At 41.1% G+C, this 18,100-nt stretch overlaps 1 protein-coding gene across 6 annotated transcripts in view; it reads right to left on the reverse strand.

Annotated features, from left to right (window-relative positions):
* LOC109927895 (elongation of very long chain fatty acids protein 1) overlaps positions 1-18,100 on the reverse strand; it is a 68,476-nt gene that overhangs the window by 36,421 nt on the left and 13,955 nt on the right. The window lies entirely within an intron of this gene.

An 18,100-nucleotide genomic window follows, 5' to 3' on the forward strand; every position in this document is an offset into this window, starting at 1 on the left:
CCTTTTGATTGCTGGCTTGTAAAGAGGCCACAAATCACCTTCGAACACAAGCAGCACTATGACACCGAGCTAATGATCTGTAGAATCTATCCACAGTGGAAGCGGGACCAATTTCACAGCATTCAAGGCAGCCGCAGAAGACAACACTCAAGACAGGAGGAGGATAACGGCACAATTTTACATGAGATAGTAGGAACTGCAGATGCTGGAGAATCTGAGATGACAAGGTGTAGAGCTGGATGAACACAGCAGGCCAAGCAGCAGAGGAGCAGAAACGCTGACGTTTCAGGCCTAGACCCTTCAATTTTACATACTGCCAGTTCTGCCTAGGCCTAAAAAGCCCCATTATTTCAGTTCGCCTTTCTCTTTACTGTTGCAACCTTGCCATCGACACTACCCTCACACCCAATCTTCAGCATTCCCCTTTTACGTAGGTGTCCCTCCCTCCGACAAGATCAGCTCCCATCAACATTTTCTAGAGATGGAAAAAGGTCTCCACTTTAGGAGCTGTGACCCACACACCCAGTGATCTCCAACAGTAGACCCACTAGGGACCAATATTGGTGCCCTTGTTTCGAATCACTCAGATCCAGTGGACGCTGCCAGCTGAAACCCATCAAGGAAAAAAGGGCCCTTCGAATCCTCAGTAAAGTCATTGGATGGCATTAGTGTTATGGGCTTGGGAGAAATTTATTATGCCGCTTCCTTCGGTGCCCCATCATCCAAACTTGTCACTAGTAATAAAGGAGTCATCAACAAGCCTCTTTCTGTATACCAGCTCAACTACTCCTCATTCCGCCCATTTCTCCTTGCAATTCTGTCTGATCACTTGCAGAAGTCCCCTTTACATTTTGCATCTGTCCTAAAACACAAGAATCAAAGCATTCAATTATCGTCATGAGCTCAAATTATACCCCAAGTGTTTCCCTTGAAGCCTATGAACACCTTACTCTCCCATTTACTTGTACCTGGAGCAGCACTTCATTCCAACACCCATCATGATTAAGGAGCACATTTAATTGCAAGTGCCACACAGCTAGTTTAATCATCCATAACTAAATAGGTATGGTAGGTACACATCAAGCATCAGACATTGCCCTTCCCCTGCCAAAAGTCTATGGGTGCAAGTTGATCCAGGAATGCAAGTGTTGTTACCTTTCTGAATGTTTTTTTAAAAAAAGCTGACCTGCAGGCCTAGACCAGCATTTATTGCCCATCGGGCAGGTAAGAGTCAAAAATATTGTGGTGGGTCTGGAGTCAGGTAAGGATGGCAGTTTCCTTCCTAGAAGGGGCATTAGTGAACCAGATGGGTTTTTCAGATAATCAGTAAAAACGTCACGGTCATTGTTAGACTCAATGCCAGATGTATTGTTTGTTTTAAAAACGGAATTCAAATTCCACCATCTGCCATGGCAGGATTTGAACCTAGGTCCCCAGAACATTACCTGGGTCTCTGGATTAACGTTTTCAGCAGCATCACCAGCTGTCACCTTCCTAGTATTTCACCACTAGGCTCAGTCCTCGTTATACATGAGGAATAGGGGCACAGACTTCTTATGGATAAGACAAGATGGATCTCTCCTAAGGACCATGCAATGTTTTACTGAGGCAGAATGGATAAGACAATGGGGAGAAATTTTAAAAAAAGGTCTGAGACTTACCTTGAGAGTGCAGGTTGAAAATCAGCTGATGACAATTTCATTACTAACTTCACCTTAAATACTCATTCTCTTGTTACAATCCAAAAAGGATGGAGGTCAGAGAGGCTTATGCCATATCCCTCCTTTTCCCACAAAGCTAAACTTTAGTCACTACTCTAGCTATAATTAGCTCTCAACACACTCCTCGGTAATCATTGTATGATTCAATCACACAAGTGTGGAAGAAGGCCATTCAGCCCATTGAGTCCACACTGTCCCTCTGAACAGCATCCCCCCCAACCCTTATCACTGTAACCCTGCATTTCCACAATTAATCCACCTAGGCTGCATATCCTTGGACACTTTAGGCAATTTAGCACAGCCAATCCACCTAACTGGCACACCTTTGGACTGTAGAAGGAAACCAATGCAGACATGGGGAGAATGCATGGAGTTGACAGTTGCCCGTGGCTGGAATCAAGCCTGGGTCCCTGGCGCTGTGAGGCAGCAGTGCTGACCACTGAGCGACCTCATCATTATGCCTTAACCCAATCCCATTCTCCAGCCAGAGAATCAGCTGCAGTTTTGTAATGAGCTCCCCTTCAATGATCATGCTTGTCACCATAACCCCTCCTCCCAAAAGTTTCAACTTTCAACAACTGAATAGCAGGACCAGAGAAGTCAGGGTTCATCACCCATATGCATTTTATTAGTCTAAACAAATAAGCCTGTTTAAAAAGTAAATCAAATATTTCACCTCATTTACCAAGTGCTTACCGTGAAATACAGGACAACTGAATAATCAGCAAGGGTTAATATGGCTAACCAGCGCCTGAAAGTTTAAGGGAATTATGCAATAGACATAGCCACAAATGAAGCACTCCCAAGATACTGTTATTGCCACACAAAATGTTAACCCACAAAAACATGGCAAACATCAAATCTAATATTTTCTAGGGTAATGTTACAACAGCCAAAAAAAACAGCTACACAATGACAGTAGGTTTAAATGGCAGGCTATTGTTCAAATGGTCCTGTATGTTGAAGTTCCACTCACTGTACACCCCCAGCCACCCAAATATTTCAGAGACTTGTACAAAACTACAATAGTTACCTCAAAAGCACTGGAGAAGTACCATTAGTGATTGCAAATCAATTTGCCCAGCTTCAGTGTTAAACTACTTAAACCCATTTCACTGAACAAGACAGTCATTTGTTTTCAGATACTAGATTCCTGAAGGAACGGTTTTACTTGAAACTCTGTCACAGCAGGAGACTCCCGACAGAACAGGTGACACGGTGGCTCAGTGGTTAGCACTGCTGCCTCAGCACCAGGGACCCAGGTTTGATTCCACCCTCGGGCAACTGTGTGGAGTTTGCACATTCTACCCGTAGCTGCATGGGTTTCCTCTGGGTGCCCCTCCCACAGTCCAAAGATGTGCAGGCTAGGTGGATTGGCTGTGCTAAATTGCCCGTAGCATTCAGGGATGTGTAGATTAGGTGGGTTATAGGGAGATGGGTCTGGGTGGGATGTCAGAGGGTCAGTGTGGACTTGTTGGGCCAAAGGGCCTGTCTGAACACTATAAAGAATTCTATGATTCTATGATCTATGATAACAGCAGAATGCTTTTTAGGGCTATATTCCAAAAGTATCCGAAGAGACCAAGCATCCATACTTACCGATGGAATATTTATAAAAGGCAAATACAGGAAATATTAAAAAAAGGAGGGAAAAGTCAAAGTGCAGCAAAGAGCTCACAAAACCTCCAACCAACATCTGCAAGCTCTGTAGGAGAGTCTGCAGATCACATTGGACAGAAAGCTCAAAACCCACTGAACTGGAGTAGAAGCAACCTCATCCTTAAAATGATGAGGAATTGCACAAGATGGTCTCAAAACAAAAAGGTAAATGCTGTTTCCTGCCTGTGATCAGCTCTTAATATCAATTAATTCTCAGACAGAGGCGTAGCCTTAACCACCACCAAGATGCTCTATAAAACAGACACTTCCTGACCTCTCCATTCAAATTGCAGGCTGTTCAAAAACTGAAGATATTTTGATTCATTCAAACATCAAGCTTCAACCTTGGTGGGTGGTGGTGGTGGTGGTGGTGAAAGGGAAGAGTGGGAGTGAGAAAATCAACAAATGCAAAAAGATGTTGAAGATTAGTTGTTTGCAATATCCATAACTTCTACACCCACCCACACCTCTAGGTCATGCAGGCTTGGGATAGTCATAAATCTAGTCAGTGCAAAGGAGCAAACTTTAATTCCTTTCACAAAACACATACTTGCACTATATTTCTAGCATGAACAGTAAGCTGGACTCAAGCCAACTAATGCTTTAATTAAAAAAATGACTTTTTATAATGTTACATGACTAATAGATAGAAACTCCAAGATGAGATGAGATTAAATTTTGAAAACATTGCCACACCTGTGGTAACTGGATCAGTCTCGTTTATTCTTTTAAATATTTAAACACTGCACCAACCAGTTCAACTTGATCACTCATTTTGTCAACTGTTCCTTTCAATGAAAAGAAAGACACTGAAGCCCTGAACCAAAGTTTGAATGTTTGGGAGTATAGATGAGAATTTTAAAAAAAAGGCAGCATTTTGAAATAGATACCAGAATACCAGGTAGGCAACAAAACATTTGGTTTGTAATGCAGTGATGTGAATAGAATGGGTTCAATTCCTGCACTGGCTGAAGTTATGAAGGACTCTCCTTTTCAACCCTTCCCTCACCTGAGGCAGTGGCCCTGAGGTTAAACTACCACCAGTCCTCCATCTTTTGTGCAGTCAGACTATGACAACTTTATCTTTCAAGAAGGAGAAGCATGCAAATAGTTGTGGTGACCTGGCATACAGGAAACATGGGCTGATTCTGCAGCATTTCAGGTAGAGCTGAAGGAGCAGTTCTCATTCCTGATAAATTGAACACTCCCAATTTCCTGATACCCCATGGCTCTTCATTTTTCATTCTCCTCTTCTCCTGCCCCAGTACTTCACCACCCTACACCCATGCCCACAACCCCAAACCAAGAACCTTGGCACCTCTCCACTGCCAGCAACCCTTCTCAATCCAAGTGAGATTTAAAGATTAGGGAGGGAAGAACTGATTACAGGCCACAAAAACCTCATTACTTCTGGTCACTTACAAGGACAGGATTGTACAATCTAGAGACACTACTCGCCTTTAAAACTTTTATGAACTAGCATGTATATGTTGAAGAATTTTTAAAATTACCCAAAGTTACAGGAAATAAACGTAACCATCTGCTCTGCATATATATATGCACCTGTAATTTCTCCCAATTTCATTTAAAACCACTGATTTAACAACAACTTTGTCAGCTTGTAAAAAGGGGAATAAAAATCAGTTTATCATGGTACCCGGCACTAGGAGTGGTCCATGTAGCAGTATGACAATGACTGAACTGTTAAAAATGATATGATACTTAGATTTTTGAAGTCAGACTTATATCTGCACTCATTGTCAAGGAGGCCACAATGGGACTGTATTCCTGCTTTCAGGGGAGGAATAAAAAAAAGTTGTGGTAGAAGCAGGCAATATTTGACAAATTCAGTTTGCCAAGATCACTTGTGGCACAGTTATGGAATTATTGAAGAGGGTAAATATCCAACAAGAGAACATTCCTAACAAAGACTGATGAATCTAGTGTAAGACTAGAGTGCAGAAATAGACCATCCAGCCCTCAAATCTGCACTGGCCGCCTGAAAAGCATCCCACCCAGATCCAGCCAATCCCCCCCCAACCCCAGCCGTAACCCCACATTTACCACGGTTAATCCACCTAGCCTGCACATCCCTGGACTGTGGGAGGGAACTAGAGCACTCAGTAGAAACGCACATAGACACAAGGAGAATGTACAAACTCCCCACAGTCTGTGTCAACCAAGGTTAGATCAGAATCAAACTTGGGGTTCCTGGCACAGTGAGGCAGCAGTGCTAACCACTGTGCCACCCTACAGAATACTTGTTCATTTTCTCATTCAATTTCAATAACAAGCTTTGGCTTCAATTTGGGCAATGTCTACAAACTGCAGTTTATTCTCAACAACTGAGCTGGTTGTCAATAATTAAACATTCAACCCAAACTGAAAGACAGTGCAGTCATTGTCAGAAGACAGAATTTCAAATATCTGAAACTACCACAAGGGTCAGGGGGTTGTGAAGAGAGAGATTCCGGTCTGCTGACAAATTGTGGCCTTGCTGGCACTGGTACATTCTTGATGTGCTGGTCTGCACCAAACCAGCTCAATCGTACTAGAGACATGGGAAGAATATTCCCACGTCTAATTTCAGGATAACCTCACATTGGCAGCTGACCTGAGGAAAAAGCAACATTTCCACCGTTGCTCAGGCAATTGGTGTTTGAATAAATTGGGTAACTTTTCTAACCTCAAAATTCTGTTTTAGATTTCCTCAAATGCAAATTTAACAAGCAGTCTGATGCAAAATGTCTTGTTTCTAATGTACAAGATTTCAAAAGAGACCAGATATTTTCAAAGTTTTAGTTAAAAAGTTAACACTAAAAAATGTGAAACTCTGATCAGCATTGAGCCACTAAATCACTCCTAAGGGCTTGGATTTACAAATTAGATGTTATAAGCCACTTGGCCAAGGACGGGAGATGATAGCCATCAGAAATGCAAATATGGCTGTCTAGTGATTCCTGATAAAATCTGCATAGATATGAAAACAAGTTGCAAGGACAGTTTTAAACATTAAGCCTGTGAACTGAATGGAGAAAGTTTTTTTTTAAAAAAATAGTATTGAGAGGATGGCTGAACGTTTTGAAAGCAAGTAACCTGACACCTAATACAGATGTCACATGGACAACTGTTTGAACAAGCAACTGAAGTTGAGTTGCAGACAACTGGGCAAAGGGATTGTATGGGTAGAGTTTGTTGGCGAGAAGTTGAAGGTCTATGAACCAGTGACCAGCAAACAATGGCAGACTGAACAGCTTGGAGCTGGTGCCATGTTAGAAAGGTGTTCAATTCTTCCCAATCCTGGGAGTGGTCTCTCTTTTCTGCAGTCAAAACTAACTTTAATCTTGAAGATGACAGTTTGCCCTACATCAGCCATAAACTGTTGCTTTTAACTGATCAATCAGATTGGAGTGAACTGGCCACCTTGCATCTTTATCTTTAGAATTCTTCTGCTGGCCAGCGCTTTGCTAGAATCATCTTTTTCCGGATGCTTCCACTGGTTGGTAAAAAACACAAGGTGGCCAGTTCACCATCAAGCCTCACTCATCGGTTAAAAATAATAGTGTGTAACAACTGTTGTGCTACCCCAGCAGAAAGTACCGACTACATCATAAAACTGCCTAACTGTTTAACCATGGCTATCATTCACTGGCCACAATTCGGCACAGGACAAAAGAATGACTGAGGTAACAATTACTTTATAATAGCACGACATTCAATGCAAGTGGCTGTCTTGAAGGCAAAGTGAGCCATTTAGACATTTTGAATATCAGTATTTCACATATCGCTGCAAAAAGGCCAAGAGTGATCAATAAATAACTTCAAATTCTGTCAATAAGTGCCTTTGGACCTTTATATTAATTCATGAGGATGGGGTGAAATATCAGCATGTCTGTAACTAGTATTTTCCTCAGGCATCTGAAAATATCCTGGTTTATAGGGGCAGAAGAAATCTTGTACAAGGACTACCTTGAAAATCTCATGCTGACTATTAACGGTTTAAAACATCTCTAGACTTTTAATGTTGGTTGGATACTACATTAGGACAAGCAGCAGCAGCAAATCATAGATCAACTTCAGCCATCACAGGGGACAGAACCCATGCCATCAGCACCATTAAGCACGACATTGCTCATCTGACATTTTTCTTAAGAAAACAAGTTAGGCAATTAACCAAATTCAGTCACTGTTGTGCACTTTAAGTATGCTGAAGTCCTTCCTAAAGCCAGTGCCACAAGCTTTCAGGTGAAACTCATGACAAACCAGCTACAGTTTAATGGACACCTCGTGGCCAAAAATGGTCTCCTTACCAGGTCAGGGATTTCTTACTCTCAAATAAGAGTGCTCCAGAAATCTCAAAACCAAAAAACAACTTCAGGAGGAACGTGACCTCTCCTTGAAGAGGGACAGCATCAACACTGGCTGGAGGAACTCGCTGCCAATTATTCCAAATGGCAACTTGCCCATTAGCAGTCTCTTGCAAACAGGCACGATATCTAGACAGGAATAAGTAAATCCTGCAATCCAGATCCCACAGTCACGTGGGGCATGATGCCCTTGGGGCCCAGAGAAAGGTGGGTCATTGACACAAATACCCATGAACGAAGCTTGCAATATCATCCTCAAACGGTTTCCTTTTAAACATTAAGAAATTTTTAAAAGAGGCGATCAGAGCATTCAAATTCAATAAGAGCAAATTTCTGCTGTACCTTGGTAAAGTTTTTGTTGTGATGCACAAAGCCTACATTTATGAAGCACAAGAAAGCAGAGAAACATCCCGAGGCACTGGAGGATACATCAATTATGTACCTTTGAGGACAGGAAGGAGTCTGTAGGTAGTTCTAATCTGAACATGTTGGGAGCCGGACAGAAACTGGAAGGATCTGTTTCTAGATATGGATACATTGTAGTGCAATCTAGATGCCAAAAGTGACACATGAATCACAAGGGTAGTGAGCAGCTGACCAGAAACAACCTAGTTATTTACAGAAACTTTAGATGTGATAGCATGTTGATTCTGAACATGTTGAGTCAAAAAAAAGAGAGAGACCTCAGGAGCAGGTGGGACATGACTTCCTGGCCCAGAGGTCACCATCAACGCACCAGAAGAATCCTCACTAGGCATCATCCATCTGAAGCAATGTTACTGTCACACCTCTCAGGTAATTAGTGTTGTAGATATTTTAAATAAGCCTGCTCAAATGGGTGCGTTCTGACATGCACCTGGAGTTGAGTCTTGAACTTCCGACCCAGGGAGGTAGGGGCATCACCATTGTGCCAGCAGACACCAAGCCCACTTCACCTGAAACACACAGGCAGTCTCCCATCAAGTACTAGGCAGCTTACCTTTGGGGATCAGGAGTTTTCAGACTAGTATATATATTGGTCTTGGAGACAAGGCCAAGCAAATAGTACAAAAAAAGAGGGTAAATAAAAGAACAGAAAAGGGAACTGAAGCAGTGGAGAAGAGGACATAAAACCAGACAGAAGGTTACAATAGTTATATGACATGGTTGTAACATGGGAGGCACTTACTACTTAACCATTTTACCAAAAAGTAGTGCCCTAAAACAAGTCACTTGATTGTTAGACACCCGAATCCATTATGTAAGTTTCTGGATACTAAGACAGCATAAATTTCTACAATAAACAACAAGTTAGCTTCTCAATTGACAGTTTTGATTCACAAGACAGCACTTTAGAAGGAGATTGCTTTGAAACAGGTTGAACATTCAAGAGGTAGCAAGAACTGCAGATGCCAGAGTCAGAGCCAGAGCTGGAGGAACACAACAGCATCAGGAGAGCAGGAAAGTCAACATTTCAAGTTTACACCCTTCATCAGGGACATTCATCCAATCAGACCATTAACAGAAAAATAATAAGCATTAAAAAAGGCACAGGAGATCTGAAGCCATTTCAATGCACACCACCACAACAGTACAGGCTTACTGTTGTAAACTTAAGTACAGTCTCCGCACCCAGAGATTTATTTTAAAAAAGTACTTTGACATGTCAGCACGAAGACTGACAAAAGCAGTTTGTTTCCCTTCCAAGGGACTAAATTAATTAGAGATACTGGATCAAATGAGTAAGCAGAGATACCCCATCCCCGCACCCCAGGTTTCTTGGCACAGAATCAGAATGCTGTAAAATGAATGTGTGGCCATTCCAGCAGCTGACTTCATTGAAAATGGTATTAGTTGAACAGGACTGATAGGGATCAGGGATGAATATCAATTCCTTCACTCTCCCATGCTGGAGGCAAGAGTGAAACAATGTCAAGCCAAGAATTTCAAATATGCTCAACAATATACAAAAACAACCATAAAGTGTCATGAATCAAAGGGGGAAAAAAGACCCTTTTCAAAAAAAAAGTGGCCTCTAAAAGAGGAGGAGGAGTTCCCACTTTGCATATATACTGTGGTTGGCTTTCAGTTATTAATTTATGATAGCTAGCTTTGAGACTGAGAAACATTCCAAAGTCAATTCAGGGATGCACCAGAAGATATTCACTATGGTGTACTCTGGAAAATTGCACCTCTTCCAAATGTGGGCATTTTCAGTGACAGTGTAAGCAGGTTTTGAAAAAGGAGGCCCCTCCCTTCCGTTATACCACATTTTGAAATCTAGCTTTTGTTAGAAGGATATTACATAGTCAAACACAACCTGTTCAAAGAGATCAGTCTTGATTCTACCCTGATGAAAACAAAACCCACATCTTCCCTGAAGATCTGTAACCGGTGTTTATAGAGAGATTCTAGGCAAGGATCGTCCAAAATGCCTATAAGTCAGACTGCATAGCAAGAACCTGCGTTCACATTTCATTAGCGTTGAGAATGGAAACCCCAGCCATAGTTGGACTTTAATCACAATTGCTGTCATAGGAGGCCATTCAACCCATTGTACTTGCACTGGCTCTTCAAATTGAAAGCTACTAGTGCTAATCCCTGCCTTTTCACCCCCACATCCTTGCACACTATATCCAAACAAACAGTCATCCAATGCCCTCTCAAATGCCTCAATACTTCCAGATAATGCATTTCTCACTGAATGAAGATAAAGTTTCTCAAAATCACTCTTGCATAGCACTTTAAAACCCATGTCCTCATTCTTGTTCCCTTTACAGCAGGAACAGCTTTCCCTTATTGACTATCCAGCTGGGTTTAAGAACAAGCATTTATTCGACAAAAGCAATAAATGAGCAAATGGGAACATGAGTAGTGGTGGATACACAGTAAAAAGATGTTCTGGTTTCTAATCACGAGTTTGTGCCTGTTCACAGACCAGGCAAGGTGAAGATTATCAGTACCCTACTTATGCAATGGGGAGGGGGCAGGGTGGAAAGAGAAGAGTAGGCACGTTGATTGTTCAGATTAAGTGGTCGGAATGGGAGAATGGCAGACACACCCATTGTTCTAACTGCCAGGCTTGAAAGAACAGACAATTCGACTGGGATGTGGGGAAAGGTCATAGTGACAGACAACGTAAAGCTAAAAAGAGAAAGAAAAGGGAAGGAATGGGAGGTAGTTCATAATTTGAAGGTGTTGAATTCAAGAGTCTAGAGGCTGTAAAGGTGCCTAGTCTGACAAGGAGACGCTGTTCCTCCAGTTTGCACTGTGATTCACTAGAACACTGCAGTATGTTGAGGACAGACAAGTGGGATTGCGAGCAGGATGCTGTGTTAAATGACTGGCTACAGGAAGGTCAGGGTCATATTTGTGCAGGGACTAGAGGTGTTCTGCAAAGCAAACAGCCAGTTTACGTTTGGTTTCTCCAATGTAGAGTAGGTCACATTGAGTGCAGCGAATACGATACACAAGATTGGAGAAGGTACAGGTGAAATACTACTTCACTTGGAAAGACAGTTTATGCCCTTGGATGATGAGCAGGGAGGTGGTGAAGGGGCAGGTGTTGTATCTTCTGGAGTTACGTGGAAAGGTGCCATGGTAAGGTGGAGTGGTATTAGTGGTCAATGAATGGACTAGGGCGTTCCAAGAGGGAATGATCCCTGTGAAAGGCAGATGGCGAAAATGAAGGGAAGATGTGTTTGGTGGTGGCATTCTGCTGGAGTTGTCTGAAATGGTGAAGAATGATCCTTTGAAAGGGGAGGCTGGTGGGATGAAAAGTCAGGACAAGGGGAACCCAATCACCCTGTTGAGTGATGGGAAGGGGCAAGGGTGGAACCACAGGCAATAGGTCAGATGTGGTTGAGGGCCTTATCAACCACAGTGGGCGGGAAACCACAGTTCCCGAAGAAGAAAGCCACGTCAGCTGCACGGTTTTGGAAGGTAGCACCATCCGAACAGATAGGACATAGGTGAAGGAACTGCATACAGTTCAAATGCCTCAAGGTTGTCTCCTTCCAAATTTCACAATTGTACTTTATACACTGAAATAAAAGCCATTAATATGGATCAAAGAAAAGTACAGTTACAGTTTAGGTGCTAACCCCCAGGGACTACCACTCCAATGTCCTCCAGTTTATCACTGCTCTTCTTTCCAGTCACTCGGCTAACTTTGTAGCCACACTGCCACAACTCATTTCATGGGCTTCATCTTTTCTAGCAAACTTGAGACACTAGTGCCTTTTGCAAGTCCACAAAACATCATATTGCCAAGGAAAACACAAAACAACCTGAGGAAATTTATGGTGTTTTTCAATTAATTCACATTGTCCCGATGACGTAAATTTTGTCAATTATTCTTTCTATATGCTAATGTTAAACTGAATGGTCTGTAGTTGCTGGATTTATTCCCAAATGCTTTTTGAAATGTGTTGCAATTTGCTAGTCTTCTAGCATCAATCCTGTTTCAATGGAGGATTAATGCCAACACCTCCACAATTCCTTTCAGTATCCTCAGATACACACCATTCAATCCAGATGCCTTTTAATGACAGACAGCCTAATATTTTCTCAATCCTTAACCCAGAATATTCCAACAACCATCTCATTCACTATGGGTCCAGCAGTATTCCCTTCTTTGTATGAAGATAAATGTATTTTTAGTACCTCAGCAATACCCTCTGCTGCAATGTATAGCAGCTTTTATTGGTTCTTAATTGACTGTACAGTATTTCTCACCACTTTTGCATTATTCACATGCAAATCCAGAGATTTTAAATACCCAAGTTGCCTGCAAGTCTGATGCCTTAGTTGCTTTGAGCTCCAAACTTTAAACCAGATTCTCAATTGAGCAAAGCTGATCTTTCAATCACTTCTTTGTCTGCTTCTAATGAAGCTAGCTTTCATCATCCAGGGAGCTCTAGCTTCGGTCCAACCCCTTCTCCTTGTGGGAGCCTACCCAAACCAGATTTGTTAAAAAAGAAAACAGCAACTCACTTTCCATTACAGTTTTCTCAATCTTTCATTCTAGACAGGTCTCATTCTCAACCTATTGAAATGGACCCTCACCCAGCTGATCGGTTTTTTTTAAAAAAACAGAGATTCCTTCTTATCTATGGTTAACCCGAACCTATGATATGGTGGCCACGTAATATTCCCTTATTTGCACCTTATCCACCTCATTCCCTGGGACAACATCCTAATGCACCCTTCCCTCATTGCCTAATCAGCTTATGACCAATGCAAACTTTCTTGAACACCAAGATTTACTTCCCGCTCCATGTCTATGGTACACACACCATTAATATCTCAGTCCATGTTAGGATAATAAACCCTTCCTTCCCCCCCAAGAAAGCAAAATGCACTGTAGCCAAGTTTGCAGATGACAAAAATAGGTAGAAAGGCAAGTTGCAAGAGGGATACAGCTGTTTTTAAAACAGAGATATTGATAGGTTATGCAAGTAGACAAAAAAGGTAGCAAATGGAGAAAAATGTGGTAAAGTGTGAAGTTATTCATTTGGAAGTGAGAACAAAAAAGCAGAATACTATTCAAATAGAGAAAAAAGCTACAGAAAGCTGCAACACAAGAAACTTTGTGTACTTGTGCAAAATAAAGCTAACACATGGGTGCAGCAGGTAATCAGGAAGGCTAATGTAACATTGTCCCTTATTTCATGGGGGACGGAGAAGAGTAAGGTGTCTTACTACAATTGTGCAAAGTCTTGGTGAGGACAATTAAAAGGCATCCGGATGGGCACATGAATCAGAAAGGTTTAAGAGGGATATGGGCCAAATAGTGGCAAACGGGACTAGATCAGTCTAGGATATCTGCTCAGCATGGACAAGTTGTACCAAAGGGTCCATTTCAATGCAGTATAACTGACTAACAGCTGACACCAGTGTCAGGCCTACACAGCCAGAGCTTGTTACTGTAAGCCTTATAAATTTAACAGAACATGTTAAAATGGAGCCTAGGGTTCCAAAAAAAAAAAGAAGCCATTTTCAACATAATGGTTAATTCTCTTCTTCCAGATGCTGCAAAGTAGGAGTGTCTATAGATGCAAAGGTGGTCCCCAACATTGTTGTTTGGAAACGTGGGTCCTAAAGTGGACAGAAGCCATTTCAGCTTTAATTATGGCTTCTATTTCTATGCTGAGTGCAAAATTTAAATTAAAGATGATTTACAAAAGGCTTAAATACTAGATAGACAAGAAGTTTATTAAACAAAATTACACCTCATCTCAGAGCTGGGAAAGATTGTATTCGTTGGCATTTGGAAAATTGAGGGATTGAATTAGTGTTTCAAATGGCACAAGAATTTAATTAAATGGAGTAGCTATTTCCTTTATTGGAAGAGTGCAGAACATGGAGGCACACAAATTACAGCCAAACATTTCTGAAAGGTAACACTGACACACAAATGACAGTGACCTGTGTATTCTAACCAGGGGACTACTTACTCATTGTTCCAATACCTCACAGCAGAAGAGTTTCCTGTATTTCTGGAGGAAAGGCAAAACAGGAAATAAAATTTACAGGACCATCATTATAGACACTATTATGTAGAGGTTAGAAATTAAAAAAAGGAACTCAGCTTGTTACTCTAAGCAAGTAACAGGCAAAACCACAACATAGTGGAGTGAACATGCCAAGAAATAAAAACTGTTTCTTTTCCTCGTCTTACTTGCAACCTGCTCAGGCAGTTTCACTTTAAAATTAAAGAGAGAGCTGGACACTGTCTGGAATTTGATAAAAGGCAGTGTGTGGCTCAAGTCCTATTTGCAGCCAGCATGCCAGGCTGGTGAAAGGGGACAGCCTTCCTCCAAAATCTCACTCTCAATGTTCTAATTGTGTAAACTGAAAGAACCTCCAGCAGATGGCATTTCTATATTAAGGCCACATGCCCCCAGAGGCCTTTTAGGGCACAACATCATTCCCATTAACTCCCAGGGTCAGATCCAGGATTTACTGGTGTCCAGGACAGTCTTCACTGACCACTTTACTCCCTTTTCTCCCCTTAAAGAAAAAAAAAGTATGCCTCCATCCACCTTCTCAATAGCAAGTGAGTGCAACCATAACACCTCCCCCCTGCCAAAACAAGATGCCATCCCAGCGTGCCCTGGTAAAGCAACCATTGCTGCTTTTCAGAAAGCAAGGAGTCAAAGGGTTTTGAGATGGGAGACTTTGCCCTGTGCTGTTAAGTGTAGCATCTGCCCAGCCTGTAGCAAACTGCCAATGTCCTTGTTAAAAGGAGAGGAGGTTCACAAAAGCAGTACAGGAAATAGTTGCTCACCATTCCATAAAGGTGCATATAGTTCAATACATCTTAAAATAATCTTGTAGTAAAATCAAAAAGGTAGCAAGAGTGGCAAGGATTCTTCATGAGAATCACTGTCCACTAAAGTAGAATAAGGTATGATATAGTAGTTTTAAGCTTTTAGTTTGTATCTTTATGTATAGAAAAGGAGCAACCTCCAGAAGGGTTCCACAAGAGCGAGAAGGGAAAGCACCTTTAAAGAAAGATTTTCCACAGTCCCCTCCAAAGAGAGGTTTAAAAGCTGCAATGTTTCCATCTAGATTTATTAGATTTTATGCAGGTTTCTGCCAATATTAAAGTCTGAATGCTTCTTTTCAATCATTCAAAGAATTCTACATTCAACATTCTACATTCCTAGAAGCCCACTCCACTGCTCTCACATCAGGCCCAATTCCAGCAGAGTTTAATTTATTGTATCTTTTTCCACACTATTCGGTCCCCAGTATGACAAATTGTTCTGCGTGCAGCAATTGTATCAGCTGTCACGTGCACAATTCTCATTTCACCAAAGTAAAAAAAAAAAAAGTGTTGAGATTTCATTCTGATGGGAAACATACCACATTTGTCTGGATAAAAGAAGGACATGAAGCTATGCTAGAATGGATTTGGCACCATTAAAAAAAATGTCCAAAGTGTTCCATGTTGAATTTTAAGCAAACTACTACAGACGCTGGAAAACCTAAAATGAAAGTGCTGGAAATGCTCAGTAGGCCCAGCAACAAATTAGTTTGACTAATCAAAACAGTATACTAGCATTAAACTCAAAACAATATAGTCAGGAGCTGGTGAGGCAGGCAACATTAATAAAGTAGCAAGCAATTTAAATTCAAATTGCTTGGGTAGACATAAGATCTTAACCAATTTAGGGAGCAGTTTATTAGCAAACATTAGGTAGATTTTGTGAAACAATACAGGATCAATACAGTGCTGTCACATTCCCTATCTTTAAACAGTAAATGACCAAAACAAAACTGGTCGAGTATCACATGCTGTCTCACACTCAGCCCGAAAAAAAGTGCATTGATTAAGGATCAAAAGGAATGGCAGAAGCAATTTTAGGTTCATGTTAGTCATAAACTACAAGCATCAGGCAATGACACCACAAGGATCTCAAGTCAAAATAGATAGAGTTTCTAACATTACCTCATAATGGCAAATATAGCCACACGCAATACAGTGTAGGAGAAGCCGGAACAAATGATAGTCAGGTGAAGATCATGGGTCAAACATCACTTGTTTTAGTCTTCACTTTGTCTGGCACAAAGTATAATGTAGTTTTAACTTAATCACCAAAGTTGTTACACAAAAAGTGCCATAGCATTTGAATAATTAAACCCAAAGCCGTAGACAAAGACATGCAGAAGCCCTAATAGAAACAAGCCCCTCAAGTTTTTCTTCAAATGCCATTTGGGGAAATCTTTCCAGCTTTAAAATATTGCGACACGATTATTCATCACAAGGCCTTCACACCATGTTAAATTGTGGTCTTACTTAAAAGACATTTCACAACGCATTTGGCCTAGAGGTAATTGGTTACTTTGAGGGGGGGGTGGTGGTAAAGAAAGAGGATCGATCTTTCAGTATTATACTGAAGACCCCAGGATTGCTAGTTCTCTTGTATTTGACCTCAACACCATTAAAATGCTGCCAATGAGCAGAGACACTAAGCAGTACATTTTACTGTGAAATTCAATTATTCAAGAAGTTACTTTTTTTAAAACTGTAAAAATGTATGCCAAGGTTATCCACTTCTTTATTCAATAATATTTCAGGCCATTTATTGTGCTTGAAAATAATTCACGCAGCTGTGCTTCTGTAACAGTTAGGCTATTGTCCACAAAAATGAAGAAGTTGTTCTGATGTGCAAGAACCAAGCCAGAGTAAGTGGCATTGTTAAAGACTGAAGCAAACTGGTAAGACATTGCATTGCAAAGTCCCTCCTACTGGGTGTTGCTCCCATTCACATCATTAATCTGGTTTTCCAAAGCTTCTGTTTCATTATGATCTAGATTGTACAGTTTGAATCAGTGATGGAATTAGTTGTATGCCAGCTTAGACAAACAAACATTGGATGTGAAGAACAAATGGAGGAAGGAAGTAATTGGATGGGATTTTCATAGAAAGAAAGTTCCATAGTGTCTCCTTCTATGCTTATTGAAGCAAGGAGACGCGATGGTATAGAACTGAAGAAAATCAGTCAGGTCAGCGGTGAAAGTGACAAACTGGTCAATTCAATTGCATAGGAGCAATGTTATATTAGAACAAAGATTATAAGCAATATTCCTCTCAAACAACAGTCAGTCCTCTAACTTGGAGAGAGTATGGTCACTTTATACACAAATTTGCTACTAATCCTGCAGAATATTCAGAGAAACACAAGTTAACGTCTTATGCCACAAAGATGGAAGAAAGTGAATTCTGCAGTCGTTATAAAGCAAAATTAGATACAAAAATAGAAGTTTTGTTGTTCTGTCAAGAATGTTTGGAAGCAGTGAAGTTATTAGCCAATGTGGAGAGTTTCACAAGGTATAGGATGAACTTGTACCATCTCAACTCTGGTGTGTACCCAGAGCCTCAATTTACAGTGACTGCACTGAATTTTGTTTAAAGCTTGCTCCTGTTAAGACCACAATTACATAGGGCCTCAGACAACATCTGGATGTACTGTGGCCTCCTTACCATGGTGGATAAACTTGGCTTGAAGGAATCACATCAATGTACAGTTGGCTGCATTTTGGGAGGAGGAATTTTTCCTACCTGGCAGAGAGATGGAGTAGACCAGGCTTTTATTATACATCTATGCCTGGAGTTTGAAGATCTGAAAGTGACAAAATTCTTTGGATTCAATGGTCTACAGGTTGAGAATATGTTCCTCCTGGCTGGCAAGCTTGATAAAAAGGAGGATTTGTCTCAAACTCAGGTTGACCATTTAGACAATAGGGATGCTTTATCTTTAATACACTTAATGACTAAGTGATCAGATTTCTGGGAATCAAGGAGTGACAATAGTGCATCAAGACTAACATTCAATGTGATCATGGCTGAGCAAGTTTGAGGGG

The sequence above is a fragment of the Rhincodon typus genome, chromosome 10 (genome assembly GCF_021869965.1).
Source record: "Rhincodon typus isolate 14 chromosome 10, sRhiTyp1.1, whole genome shotgun sequence".
NCBI lineage: Eukaryota > Metazoa > Chordata > Chondrichthyes > Orectolobiformes > Rhincodontidae > Rhincodon > Rhincodon typus.